Source organism: Armigeres subalbatus, chromosome 1 (assembly GCF_024139115.2).
Source record: "Armigeres subalbatus isolate Guangzhou_Male chromosome 1, GZ_Asu_2, whole genome shotgun sequence".
Taxonomy (NCBI): Eukaryota; Metazoa; Arthropoda; class Insecta; order Diptera; family Culicidae; genus Armigeres; species Armigeres subalbatus.
The window spans coordinates 149420998-149436472 of record NC_085139.1 but is presented as its reverse complement, the minus strand read 5'-3'; the positions used below and the strand labels follow the sequence as shown (position 1 = coordinate 149436472).

The 15475-nt window shown below is 42.7% G+C and overlaps 1 protein-coding gene across 3 annotated transcripts in view; it reads left to right on the top strand.

The window, feature by feature from the left end:
• Window positions 1-3377: 3377 nt before the first annotated feature.
• The window catches only part of LOC134205242 (serine/threonine-protein kinase Warts), a 30324-nt gene continuing 18226 nt past the window's right edge, over window positions 3378-15475 (top strand). The window contains exons 1-2 of one of the 3 annotated variants that reach the window (XM_062680322.1): window positions 3378-3510; window positions 3575-3860. The gene's annotated coding sequence lies outside the window, so the exon portion shown is untranslated. Of the gene's footprint in view, window positions 3861-15475 lie in introns of all 3 variants that reach the window. The other 2 variants (XM_062680323.1, XM_062680321.1) reach the window with 2 other exon arrangements.

Genomic DNA, 15475 nt, shown 5'->3' with positions numbered 1-15475 from the left:
GTTAAACTTAGATGTGTGATTCGATGATCTGAAATGGGAAACCTAAAGTTGCCATTTTTTTATTTTTTTTTTTATTTTTTTTTATTTTTTTTTTTGCTCGTGCTTTTAATTTTTGGGACGTATCGATATATCGGAATATCAATGTTTCAACGCCGATATTTTTCGGCATCGATATTTTGACAATAAAAACAATGCTAGATTGCTTTGAGAATAGGTCGTATGTGCAGAAGAGAGGCTCTCTCTGGTCACGCTCTCTTTCACTAATATATAAACTAGTTTTGCATATTTTGGTACATTTTCACTTCAGAACGCTAGACAAAGCTATTATCTTTAGTCATCTGCCAAGAAACATGGAGTAAAGTGTAGTATAGATCTGTAATAATCGAAAGAGAAAGAAAGCAAAGAGAAACTCTCTTTTGCACATACGACCTATTCTCAAAGCACTCTAGAATGATTCGGCAGTATCGATATTTTTTCAAAAAAACGCCCATTCCTAGTGATTTACCGCTTGCCCAGCAGCAGAAACTGTAATGGAAAAGAGACTTTCTGCACCATAAAGTTTCATTATTTTCATCTCTTCACTAATTATAAACAAAACTGTACACGCTCAAATGATTTCAGCCATTCTCCGAGTAAAATGATAAGCAAAAGTTTTTGTTCTCTTTCATTTTTTTAATTAAATTTTTTATTGCATAACATTCCTAGACCTGCAAAATGAAAATATATGCTTGAGATAATAATTAATAAGCAAAGCTATTGTAATTTTATTGTTTTCAATTGTTATTTCATCAATATAATAAATCCATGAAATATTCCAAAATTATATTAATACAATTACATTAGACGGATTTCCAGATCATCCAAACCGAATACTTTTAAAATTTGTTTAGTTTTTGGATGAGCAATACTAAACATAAGCGAACAATAAAAATATAATAGAATGAATCGGTAACATTTAAATATATTGTTATTTTAATGGACGTACAATAAAGATCTTTTACAACCGTGAACATTTTACAATAAGGGCTCATTCACAAATTACATAACGCAAAAAAACACAGATTTGAAACCCCACCCACCCCTCCGTGACTTGTTTGTAACATTTCCCTTATACCCACCCACCCCCATTTGTGACGCGTAACGTCTTACTAAAATTTCACAAAAATGATAAATTGGTATTTTCAATGAAGTCTACCTTAACTTCCTTCATAGCACATTATAATACTGTCAAATTTAAATTTAATTAGTAATTTCATTTTTTATATAATTTTATTATCATAAATGTTACCCGTAACAGAACTAAGCAAACCCACCCACCCCCTAGACAAACCGTAACATTTAGTAACGCAATATTGTGTACCCACCCACCCCTTTATGCGTTATGTAATTTGTGAATGAACCCTAAGCATACAATAGTTTGTATTGTTTGCCACACAATCTATTGTATTTCAATGGGTTATGTCATACAAGTTACTGTAAATTTTTATCCGGGTAACTTGACCACTATCTCCTTGTCGCAGAGTTTGGCGCTGAGTGCTCGGCGCGGAAACCCAAAGGTGGGAATAAAATTTTGGGGTTTATGCGCAATATTGAACAAAATTCCGTAACCTCTCTACTTTTTAAGGTTGGTATCGTGTTCAAAAGAAATTTCTTTTTCTATCTCAATCACATGTTAAATTCCGTTCACTGAATCGGAAAAGTAAAGAATCGAAACAAAATTCTTACAACAGTATCCACATGAAAAGAACGAAAAACAAAATTGTCATTTGTAAGGTTCCCACGCAAAGTAATGGGAGCTGTCACTTTACTTTCGGAAAAATGTTCTGCTCGATTATTATAAATTTTAAAAATACTTAGAGCAAGATTACCGGTGGTGAGTTTAAGCCGTTTGGCAGCGCAGTATCATTACTTGACACTTTACCGGTCGCTACTAAACGCGCTGCTATAACAGTAGCGCGACTGACAGGTGACCAAATTTGGTAGCGCGATAAGAGCGCTGCTATTTGATGAACTGTCAACTGTCAAACGTCAGCGGTACGGAATACAGCAACCAAATTGAGAGCCGAAAATAGTCACCGATGCGGAAACGAGTGACGAAACTAAAATGAAAGCGCTGCGTGGGTGATTAAAATGCTCGCGACCGATAATGATGCTCTTAGAGCACCTCCACGCGAGTCCTCATCGCTATTCTTATTATAGCGCTCCCTCTCGAGTGCTATTTTAGGATAGCGCCCCATCTTCCCACCGGTGGTTTCTGTTTTAGGTATAGCGACTTCGTAAATACATTGAGTTCTCACCGGGCGTTGCTAAAAGTAGTCATTTTCTTCTTCAATGGCTCTTCATTCCAACTGGAACTTGGCTAGCTGCTCAACTTAGTACTCTATAAGCATTTCCTCAGTTATCAATTGAAAGCTTTTCTGTGCCCGTCATTGCATGAGTATGTATTTTGTGTGACAAATATGCTCAAGAAGCCCACTTGAAAACAACAGAATCGGGAATCCGGAGGGCAATTCTACGCTTTGCTCGTAAGGCTAGCTGGGAACCCGTCATCAAACTTTTTTCACTATTATTCCTTCTGGACTTCCTTCCTCCTGGAAATTTCCTTCGAGGATTTATACTACTTGCGGTTGAAGAAATTTCTCCTGCAATTCCCACCAGTTTTCATACAGCAATCTCTTGACTTGACAAAATCCTGCAGGAATGCTTCCACATTTTTTTTCTCTGAAGAATGTCACGGACAAACAATTTTGTAACAACATCCGAAAGAATCCAAAGAATTTTCTTGGGAAAACTTACTAAGTAAGTAATTTTCTTTCGAGAAAATCCATGAAAATTTTGGACTCTAGCGGGCGTCCGTGCGCATCGCTCCTCATCATAGCTAATCCACTAGTATAATTACTCCTTCGCGGAGTTGAACTGGGGCGCTAGATTTAAAAAATTGAATATTTCCCTTGCTATTTTATTTACGCCGGAATTGTTCTGAAAAAGAAAAACAGATTTTCTGCAATTTTTTTATCTATACCAAAGTGACGTTTCACGAAATAGCAACTCTGTATGAAAATTTAGCAACCCAGTATGGGGCGCTAAATTTGGAAACTCACCGCTAATTTTGAGTTGCGTTCTTATTTTACATTCCCGTTTAGATACCGCCGGTGCAAAAGAGGGTCTCTATAAAGGGCCCGGAAATAGCGATAGGGACCCCGATGGGGACTCCCGTGGAGGTGCTCTTAGAGGCATAAAAAAATACGGGTTCTTTGGAAAATTTATCTCTGGAAAGCCAAAGAATCGATTGAATGCATAAATTTTTTTGACGGGAAACTTGAACTTCATTTTGGGTAGATAAGTATAACCGTGTATGAAACAAAGCATTCGTCCCGAATCGCTGTATTTTGCAACACGCCAAAATGACAGCCCTGGTGGCGATTCCGCGTACTACAAATATGGCAGGCAGCTGCTGCTTTGCTACCATTAAAAAGTGATATTTCTACAATGTTGATAAATGTCAAACAGGTATTTTTTGTGAAAAAATAATCCCATTTTTTTGGAATAATTAGTGCGATTTCGACGATAATAGATGAAATAGTACGGTCGTTTGCTGTCGCGTACGCGGGTGCCTCGGAGAAACGGTGCAAACGGCGGACAAAGGCGAGTGTTTACCCCCCAATCCCGAGTGCAGTTTCAGATGAAAGGCGAAAAATAATATGGAGGAATGCACAAAAGCAACTTTTCTACATAAAGAAGAACCAATACGTCAAATATGGGTATTATTGATTTCTGGGATGTTGAAGAAAATTTGCAGCAGTTCGTCGCAGTTGGAACGGATCGGCAGCAATTTACGAGATCGGCTACCGGAACCTAAGGTAGGTGTTTTGGCAGAATGGACATGGATTTTGGGAACTCTCGGTAATTGTTCCTTCCAGCACCCCCATCATGCAATCCTTTCTACACGGCGTAGCGCCAGCCAGCAAAAGTGCGGGTTGAGTGAAGCAATCCCAGATTATTTATCTCAAAGAATTTATTCAAATGTTCGTCGTTGTGTAAAATTTTGTCAATTTATTTACATTTAGGGGAACTGGGGGCATCTTGGGCACTATGATTGAAGGTCATTATCTGCCTTGCATATTTCTTCCGATTCTTTTGTGATGTATTCATTAGTAAATAGAATGATTAGCTAAGTATTTTTCATGGGAAATTTAGCAGGTGGCGGAATTGTAGTTTGATTACCAAATGTTTATATCGCATAAATGCGAAGATGCAACCGATAAAATAGTTAGAGTTTGAATTATTTGCCAATAACTTATCCCAGAAGCTACATTTTAAAATGTGTTTTTGGTGGCCTTTCAGCGTGATGTTTTTCCTACAACTTCGTCTAATTGGTACACTGATTCATAAAGAAGGGTGGTGTACGCGTTTTGGAGGAATCTCTGGAGAAATGTTAATGAATGCTTTTATTCATATAAACTAAAAATGGGATTTAGGTAGAATTAGGGTTACGTCGAAACTCTTCCAGTCTATCTCCAATAACATTTAACAAAAGGCCAACTGGAGCCTGCCCTCACTTTTGTAATTTCCCACCACACGACGGCGAACAGAAAAAGTTGTTTTGATCGCAGGGGCAATCCACTGGAACCTGCTCCCTTTGGCGATCAGACAGCAAATCATGATACACAAATTTCAGAAAGCATTTTCTGGAAGATAAGGCAATTACAGAAGCTAGACTCTCTATGACACACCCAATAACAGAACCTATATTTAGTTGCATTTAGTATTTACACTTGTACTCTATCTTGTTTTCCGAACCGTTTGTTTTAATATAAGTGTCTTGACCTAAGATAACCTGTAGGCTTCCGTTATTATTTTTATTTATTCAGACTAAGGCCGAAGTGGCCTGTGCGGTATATAAGAGTCTTCTCCATTCGGCTCGGTCCATGGCTACACGTCGCCAGCCACGCAGTCTACGGAGGGTCCACAAGTCATCTTCCACCTGATCGATCCACCTTGCCCGCTGCGCACCTCGCCTTCTTGTGCCCGTCGGATCGTTGTCGAGAACCATTTTCACCGGATTATTGTCCGACATTCTGGCTACGTGCCCGGCCCACCGCAGTCGTCCGATTTTCGCGGTGTGAACGATGGATGGTTCTCCCAACAGCTGATGCAACTCGTGGTTCATTCGCCTCCTCCACGTACCGTTCGTCATCTGCACCCCACCATAGATGGTACGCAGCACTTTCCTTTCGAAAACTCCGAGTGCGCGTTGGTCCTCCACGAGCATCGTCCAGGTCTCGTGTCCGTAGAGGACTACCGGCAGTGTTGCATTTTGAACTGAACGCGAGCTAAGAATAGCATGTGCGTTCCTAAAAACAGAACTTGATCAAAGCAATCTTAGATCATCGTTCAAAATTTCCATTTGGCTCTTGAACTCTGCGTTCTGATCTAAAATTTGAACGCGTTCAAAATTATGCCAAAGTAAAGTACATATATAAGGAAAAGTAAAAGTTATATATATGTAAACTATAGGTTATTTTTTCAAGACTGCGCATGATATCGCATGGCAGTAGATTGATAATCATATGGAAATGCTAATATCATCTTCCAAACTTGGACGTACATGTTCATGATAGAATTAGAGGCGAAAGTATAGAATTGATAGTTCCGTTAGGATACGGCAGGCATGAAGGATGTTTTTATAGAAGTCGATTTGAAAGCGAGCGGAGGGCAATATTTGTGATGGCACATATCACACGACCTTCCTTCTGCCAAGCTCCCGTATGGAAGAATATCCGTGTGGAAGCTGATATATCTCCACTGGCAAAAGGAAGGTGGTTTGACTTGCTCATATGCCATCGCGTGCGGAAGGATTTTCTATCGACGAGTACTGTCTCCAAATTTCTAATATGACATCAGCATTTAGTCGAATAGGATTTTTATTGCACAGTTCTGCTTCCCCACTTCCCCAGCTTCCACACCGATATTCTTCCCTCCCCCTTCATACGGGAGCTTGACAGAAGGAAGGTCGTGTGATATGTGCCATATCAAATATTGCCCTCCGCTCGCTTTCAAATCGACTTCTATAAAAACATCCTTCATGCCTGCCGTATTCTAACGGAACTATCAATTCTATACTTTCGCCTCTAATTCTATCATGAACATGTACGTCCAAGTTTGGAAGATGATATTAGCTTTTCCATATCATTGTAAATCGTTTAACTTCACGTAGAAGTAACACACACGAAATCATTAATTTAGAGTAGATTGATGTTATAATTGATATTTCAGTATGGCGGCTTGCATGTTTTATTTTTTAAATTATAAATTAAGCTATAGTTCAAAATTTCTGGTTAACACTATAGTGCAATGACCGTTCCTGAAATGGAGAAAAAACGGCATAAATATTCCCAAACGTAACGTATATCAGCAAGCGGTCAATCAAACATGGAAAGCCGAATAAAGAGAAAAATGTCTACATGTCATTTTTCGGCAAAACATTCTGATAAGTAGTTTTGATCTAAAGATAAAATTATCTTAGCTAACAGTAAGTTATAATAATATTATGCATATAGCAATACGGTTGAAGCAGTTACAATCAAATTCAAGTTGATCAAATATGCGATAATGAATCGGATTCAATTATGTTTAATTTTTCAAACAAATTCTTCAACATGTCTAGCAGCAATGAATTTCTATAATGTAGCACCTTGATTGAGAACTTCAAATTGTAGATGTCAGCAAAATAACTATTTGAGTAGTACCTTATTCTCTATATAGGTCACTAACAGTTCAATTAAAAACTGATAGGATTTCAAGTAATAAAATGAAATTAGCTTTTATTTTATCGTATGATGGAAGATTAATAATAACAGATAAAATCGCTTATACTAAACTAAAAATAAAATGTACTGTGTACCCATGTGTATAATATGGCATGTAAAATCAGAGCTTTCTTAATTTTTAAGTGAAGCAAATTGGCGATTCATCAAGTATTTTGAAGCCTTATCCTTTCCGTAAATATGCATTAAAAAGACGCTTTCTTCCGATTATTATCCGGTATCAATTCTCAAATTGTTGATTGTAAGGGTTTACTGCTCATAACTTGAATTTTGATCTGCAAATTGCCGGTTTTCTAACTGTTCAATACAAAATAAGAATATAATTATTTTCTTTTACAGAGAGGTATTCGATGTCCTCGAATGAATACTCATTTATGCGGATTCAACTTGAATAATTGAGTTCGCTTGCAAAAAAAGGCGGCCAGACAACACAACTCCAAGCAGGTGTTAACATTGACAAGCTGCTGAGCGAATGACAAGGTTCATACTACGTTCGTGCAAAGCCTCCTTCGAGTTCAGTTTTCTGATCTGAACGAGTGATCTGTTCATAAGCTCACAGGTTCAGTTCATTTTTTGTGAACGCAAATTGAACGCGTTCAAATGCACCACTGACTACCGGTCTAATGAGCGTTTTGTAGATTGTCAATTTGGTACGGCGGCGAACTCTATTCGATCGGAGCGTCTTGCGATTTCCAGCCACTATACGTCTCCGAATTTCTCTGCTGGTATCATTTTCGGCAGTCACCAGTGAGCCCAAGTACACAAATTCTTCTACCACCTCGATGTCGTCACCACCGATGCAAACTCGCGGTGGGTGGCTCACATTGTCTTCTCTTGAACCTCTTCCTATCATGTACTTCGTCTTCGACGTATTGATGACTAGTACGATCCGCTTGGCTTCCCTCTTCAGTCTGATGTAGGCTTCCTCCATCTTCTCAAAGTTACGTGCCATAATATCTATGTCGTCGGCGAAGCCAAATAGCTGGACGGACTTATTGAAAATTGTGCTACTCGTGTTAATCCCTGCTCTTCGTATTACCCCTTCCAAAGCGATGTTGAATAACAGACACGAAAGACCATCACCTTGTCGTAACCCTCTGCGGGTTTCGAAGGGACTCGAGAATGCCCCTGAAACTCGAACTACGCACATCACCCGATCCATCGTCGCTTTGATCAACCGTGTCAGTTTATCCGGAAATCCGTTTTCGTGCATTAGCTGCCATAGCTGGTCCCGATCGATTGTATCATATGCGGCTTTGAAGTCGATGAATAGATGATGTGTGGGCACGTTGTATTCGCGGCACTTCTGCAGTACTTGGCGAATAACGAACACCTGGTCCGTGGTGGAGCGTTCGCCCATAAAACCCGCCTGGTACTGCCCCACGAACTCCCTTGCAATTGGTGCTAGTCGACGGCATACAATTTGTGATTGCGCGGTAGTTGCTACAATCCAGCTTATCGCCCTTTTTGTAGATGGGACACACGACACCTTCCATCCACTCCTGCGGCAAAACTTCCTCCTCCCAAATCTTGGTAATGACCCAGTGCAGCGCTCTAGCCAGTGCCTCACCACCGTGTTTAAATAGCTCTCCTGGTAGTTGATCAACCCCAGGGGCTTTGTTGTTCTTCAGCTGGCCAATCTCCTCCTAGATTTCCTAGAGATCCGGGGCCTGTAGAATTATGTCCTGCGCGCGATCCCCCAGGTCCATCACCATACCGCCATCTTCGTCTGCCACATCGTCATTCAGGTGCTCTTCGTAGTGCTGCCGCCACCTTTGGATCACCTCACGCTCGTTCGTAAGAAGGTTCCCGTTTTTGTCCTTACACATATCAGACTGTGGCACGTGGCCCTTACGTGAACGGTTCAACTTCTCATAAAACTTTCGTGTGTTATTAGTCGAGAGTTTTGAGCGCAGGCATACTGCAACGAGGTAGTGGTCGGATTCAATATTCGCACTGCGGTAAGTGCGGACGTTCGTGATGTCGGAGAAGAATTTACCGTCGATTAGAATGCGGTCGATTTGGTTTTCCGTTTCTTGGTTAGGTGATCTCCATGTGGTCTTGTGGATATTTTTGCGGGGAAAGAAGGTGCTTCGGACTACCATTCCGCGGGAGGCTGCGAAGTTTATGCATCGTTGGCCGTTGTCATTCGATACGGTGTGCAGACTATCCGGTCCGATGACCGGTCTATACATTTCCTCCCTTCCTACCTGAGCGTTCATGTCACCGATGACGATTTTGACGTCCCGCAGTGGGCATCCATCGTATGTCTGCTCCAGCTGCGCATAGAACGCTTCTTTCTCGTCGTCGGATCTCCCTTCGTGTGGGCAGTGCACGTTGATGATGCTATAGTTGAAGAAACGGCCTTTTATCCTCAGCTTGCACATCCTTGCGTTGATTGGCTGCCACCCAATCACGCGTTGGCGCATCTTTCCCAGCACTATGAAGTCGGTTCCCAGCTCGTTGGTGGTGCCACAGCTTTGGTAGAAGGTAGCCGCCCGATGCCCGCTTGTCCACACTTTCTGTCCTGTCCAGCAAATCTCCTGCAGTGCCACGACGTCGAAGTTGCGGGGATGTAATTCATCGTAGATCATCCTGTAGCAACCTGCGAAACCTAGCGACTTGCAGTTCCATGTTCCAAGCTTCCAATCGTGATCCTTTATTCGTCGCCTATTTCTTTGCCGATTATATCGAGTCGCATTATCTCTTATATTGTTCGTAATTATTGGTTTTCCAGGCGGCTTATTGGGCCTGCGCAAACCTCCTGTCTCGTCGGAGGGCCGTCGTGTCAGGGCTGTTTAGCGTCCCACCTAACACCAGGACTTGGGCTTGTGCGCTTTGAGCGGCACACGGTCGCTTTGGCGGAGCCTACTTGCGGATACATGCAGCTTTTTATAGAGGTTTAACAGGGCCCACTGTCAAACCCCACCACATCCTAGGCAGGCTCCACAACTCGCAGATGGCCTGGGCTAGAGACGTTCCGATACTTCAAAATATCGATATTTGATTCGATTCGATAATCGAATCAAAGTATCGATACCACCGATATATTGGAATGAAAATATCGATATATCGGAAAATCATATGATATTTCCTAAATGAAAATATTTAGAATATATTTATTGTAGTTATTTAATTACTAAAGTACTGTATTACCCCTCTACATTTTGAAATGACTTTTTTCTATTACTTAATCCAGTGACGTTTCCCTACCCTCAATCGACCTGTATATTGGCTTTAAATTTAAGGAATCGGTGTACGAAAGTGCATAGAATAAATAGTTTTTTATGAGCTCTAACGACTCTGATAATTTATTTTCTATTTAGGCTGTCAAAATATCAAAATTTTCATTTTTTGTATCAGTGCACAAGTAAAAAGTGAGCCATCTACATACTTTTAGAATGTGTCAGTCCAACAATTATCGGCGACGACGGCGTTGGTCGTAGTTTTGACCAGTAGCGGCGGCGTTTTAGGTATGATATCTACTCGCTATTTTCCGTTCGTTCGGAAAAATCAACTGAAGTTTTGGAAACTTTGCTGAAATCCCACAGGCAATTTTTTGCATTTGAATTTCTCCTCGGGTTATTCTGATGAAATTTTTAATTAAGAATTTTCACGAGAAAATCCATTAAAATATTCTTAACAAAAAAGGAAATTCTCCTAAACTTTCAAAATTTTACGATTTTCACAGACATTTTTAAAAATTTTCGCAAAAAGTTCCATTAGAAAAAAATTTCATCAGAAACCCGCAAAAACATGTCTAGGAAATTCTCTTTAATTACTACGGGGCATTATTTTGGAGGAAATTTTCATATTTTTCCAATTTTTCTAAATTTCCATTTCCACAAACCTCTTTCTTATTTCTAAAATGGTTTTATCTTATTTATCGTACGAACACGTTAAATATATAATTGAATGCGCATAAGGATTCAACAGCCGTATGGCAGATATTGCACATCGGCGCGTCAATCCAAAGCGTCGAGATGCCAAAAAAATGTAATGGGGCACCTGACACCATCCATTTAAGGCATTTAAGATATTTTGAATTATTTTCTTTTACAAAATACAATGCAATTGTTATTTTTGTTTTGATTCAATATATCGATATCGAAAGCTATATGACCGATATATTGAAAGCAAAATATCGATACAAAAATATCGGATATCGAAAGAAAAATATCGATATTTCGATATATCGGAAGTATCGGAACGTCCCTAGCCTGGGGAGGGATCGTCAAGCCCTTAGACATAGTCCCTGCTGCCCTAAGGCTTTCGTTATGACAATAAATTACAATTAAAATTACAATTTCCAAGAAGATATATTCCTTGAAGGGTTTTAAAAGCTTTGCAGATAGAAGACAAATGTTAACTTTAACTTTAGAGAACATCATTAATGGATTTATTAAAAATTTCCCAGAGAACCGAGAAAAGATTTTTTTTTTCATTATGCTAAAGTAAATATTTGCTAGAAGGATATTCGAGATAAATCCTGTCTTGAAAAATTGAGAGGGAAAATTGTGCCATTGAAACTAAGAATAAGTTACGGACATTTTCTTGGTATAGCTTCTGCTTGTTCATACTATAAGAAGTTATAAAGGATTTTCTTGGACATAATATTGAGCTTTTGGAATAATTTAATATAAATCCTATTTCCTTCTGTTTTAGATGTGACAAATATGGGTATTTTATTGGAATTGATTCATACTGAACTAGTGTAAGAGCCTCCTGTCCCTCAACCCTTATTACTTGAAGGTTCTGCGTACCACGGCAAATGACAGCTTTGAAAGATTCCCACACTAGTCAATGTGATAATTTTCCGTTAATAATAATTCCGATAACGAACAACGATAAAAGAGAGGCAAAAACCTGTTCCGAATCATAACAAGCCATGATAACAAATTTATCAAACTTGTATACAAGTGCAAAAAAATGAATCGAATAGGCAGCCCCCACAGAAAAATAGTGATTCTCGCTTTGTTTTCGCTCATTTCGTGTTGGTTACTGCACAGCTGTGTAGAACAAGTTGAAATGCATCATCAGAGCCAGTGCTTCCCGCATTTGGAGCATTCTAAAAGAAATTTATCATGGGGTATAGCCTCCCGAATCAGTTCTTTATCATGACAGATTGCGAAAAAAGTCTCTCGCGGCATGCTACATATCGTATATGTGTACAGAGATGATAAGTGAGCGACTTGTTGATTCTCTTTAGGATTCAATCCTTGATGATTATTGTTGTGTCAATTCTTCCAACCGGGAAAAACTGGATATCTAAAAAAGAATGCTGAATGGATGTCTTGCCGCAAGCGTGCGCCATATTTACGGCATAGTTCACTCCTTTAGGACTTGTTGTCCTAGTACGCGATGCCCTTAAACTGGTGCGTGGACATCATCCTTTAACTCCGAGAGTTTCTCTGCACTACGCATCGACTGGAAGACTTACTCGTCCTTAGGGGTCGTACACTAATTACGTAAGCACTTATGGGGGGAGGGGGACTCTGCCATTTTCTTACGTTCCATATAAATAAAAAATGATTTGTATGGGAAAAGGGGGTTGAAAAACTTACATGGGGTTACGGCAGGCTGTGAGCTCTCAGCCGCACCAGACCAGGGAAATAGAGGGGGATGACGCCTCCTGGACCTTGGTCAAGAACAAGAGGAAACCGAAGACGTCAAGGGCCAAAAAGAAGGACCAGGCGAATGAGGGTAGCAAGAAGTCAGGGGCGATGCCCTAGTCATCAAGACGGACGGCTAAGTACTCGGCGAGATGATCCTCGAGCTGAAGCGGGGCGTCTCGCAAAAGGGCGCCGCCTACAAGAAGTTGGCGGAGGAAGTCCTAGGCGAGACGGTCAAGGTGAGGGCACTCACGACGGTGGTTAATCTAAGGGTTAAAGACCTGGACGAGAACACCGAAGTCGAAGAGCTCGTCACGGCACTGCGGCGACTGTGTGAAGTGGAGACGCGCACCGCAGCCGTTCGGCTACGGAAAGGTCCGGCAGGCACGCAGGTAGCCTTGGTTCGACTATCTGCAGCGGACGCCTCCAAGGTAGTCAAGTTAGGGAGCGTCAAGGTGGGATGGTCGGTGTGCCCTGTGGGCATATACGAGCAACCCGAAGTTTGCTTCAAGTGCCTGGAACCGGGGCACAAGGAATGGGACTGCAAAGGCCCTGACAGAAGCAAGCTCTGCCGACGCTGCGGATTGGAGTGACACAAGGCACAATGCTGCACGAACACGAACCCTCCCAATTGTTTGATTTGTTTCAGGAAAGCTGCGAACAGCAAGCACCCCATGAGGGGGTTCGAAGTGCCCGGCGTTTAAGCGTGCTGCAAAATCACAGTGCAGGTAACGCAGCTAAGCCACTGTGATGCAGCCTAGTAACTGCTGTGTCAGACAGTTGCTGAATGAGGGACGGATATCGCCATCATAGCGGATCCTTACCGGGTACCTGCCAATAATGGTACCACCGATGGGTCTAAAATGGCGGCAATATGGACAACGGGGAATACCCAGTCCAAGAGTTGGTGTCTTCGACACACGACGGCTTGTCAAAATCAACGGGGTCTTTTTCTGCAGCTGCTATGCGCCTCCTCGATGGTCGATCGAGCAGTTCGGTCGTATGCTGGATTGTTTGACGACTAACTTGATGGGGCGTAGGCCGGTGGTGATAGCGGGGGACTTCAACGCTTGGGCCGTGGAATGGGGAAGCCGTTCCTCGAATCAACAGGGGCAGATCCTGCTGGAATCACTGGCCATGTTGGATATGGATTTGGCCAATGTCGGTACCAAAAGTACCTATAGCTGGAACGGGGTCGAGTCGATGGCCATACGAGTAGTTCGAACTGAAGGGTAGATGATGGCTACATTCACAGCGACCACCTGGCGGAAGAGTAACTGTGGCGGAACTGGCGCCAGGACCAGATGGTATTCCGAACCTGGCCATCAAAGCGACCGTTGCTGAGGCTCTCGAGATGTTTAGATCTGTCATGCAGAGATGCCTGGACGAGGGAGTCTTCCCTGAAGCATGGAAAAGGCAGAGCTTGGTCCTATTACCAAAGCCCGGAAAACCACCGGGGGATCCGTCGGTATAAAGACCAATATGCCTGCTTGATACGGCGGGGAAGGTGCTCGAGAAGATTATCCTCAACAGGTTGTTGATACGCACGGAGGGTGCGGATGGTCTATCGAGTAACCAGTTTGGCTTCCGAAAGGGTAAGTCGACCGTAGACGCTATCTTGTCGGTTACAAAATCCGCGGGGCGGAAGTGCGTTGACATAACCTCAGGGGTTCCGCAAGGTTCCATACTGGGTCCGGTGTTATGGAACGTCATGTACGACGGTGTCTTGAGGTTGAAGTTCCTGGAGGGCGTGGTAATCGTCGGCTTCGCTAACGATATTACGCTGGAGGTCTACGGTGAATCAATCGAAGAGGTGGAGTTGACTGCAGCCCACTCGATCGCAATTGTTGAGGAGTGGATGAGTTCCAGGAAGTTAGAACTGGCTCACCTCAAGACTGAGGTGGTTGTTGTTAACAACCGAAAGTCGGAGCAACAAGCGGTGATAAGGGCAGGCAACTGCGCGGTCACCTCTGAACGCTCCATCAAACTCTTGGGGGTAATGATCGACGATAAGCTCACCTTTGGTAGCCACGTCAATTACGTCTGCAAGCGTGCCTCCACAGCTATAGTGGCATTGTCCCGGATGATGTCCAATAGCTCTGCGGTTTATGCCAGCAAGCGCAAACTTCTGACTAGTGTCGCTGAGGTATGGGGGCCAGCTTGGGGCACGGTCCTGCGTATTAACTGCTACAAAACTAAGTTAGAAAGTACGTATAGGCGCATGTGCTTAAGAGTTGCGAGCGCGTACCGTACCGTGTCGCACGATGTACTTTGCGTCATCACCGGTATGATGCCTATTGACATCGTTATCGGTGAAGACATAGAGTGCTTCGAAATGCGCGGCACGAGAGGCATCCGTAGGACTGTCAGGTTGGCCTCAATGGTCAAATGGTAGCGTGCGTGGGACAGTTCCACTAAGGGTACATGGACACATAGGTTGATACCGGAAATAGGTACGTGGCGCCATGGGAAAATCACTTTCCACCTGACCCAGGTCCTTCAGGCCATGGTTGTTTCAGACAGTATCTACACCGGTTCGGACACTCGGCCTCGCCCGAGCGTCCGGTGTGCGCAGGTTTAGAGGAAACGATGGAACACGTGTTGTTCGTGTGCCCACGTTTTCGCACAATGCGTGACCACATGCTTGCCACATGTGGTCTGGACACTACCCCGGACAACCTAGTCCGGAGGATGTGTAAAGATGAAGTTGGCTGGAACGCCGTTATATCGGCTTTCGTCCAAATCGTCTCGGAGCTACACAGAAGGTGACGCGTGGACTCGAGGAATGGCTAGTTCAGGCGCAAATAAAAGGTGGTCCAAGGGTTCGGAGTCGGCTTCATGGGTCATACCGGTGCCCTGCGGTCGAACTCGATCCTTTTATCGAATAAGTGGCCGCGCGAAGAACAACATGGTATCGTCGCTTTCGCGGCGTCGGTCAACTGGGCGGGTACCGAGCCCGAGAACGGAAAGGGATCCTCGTCAAGGCTGGGCAGGCGTAGGCACCGCGTCGGGAAGTCCCTCTGTGTGATGGCGAAT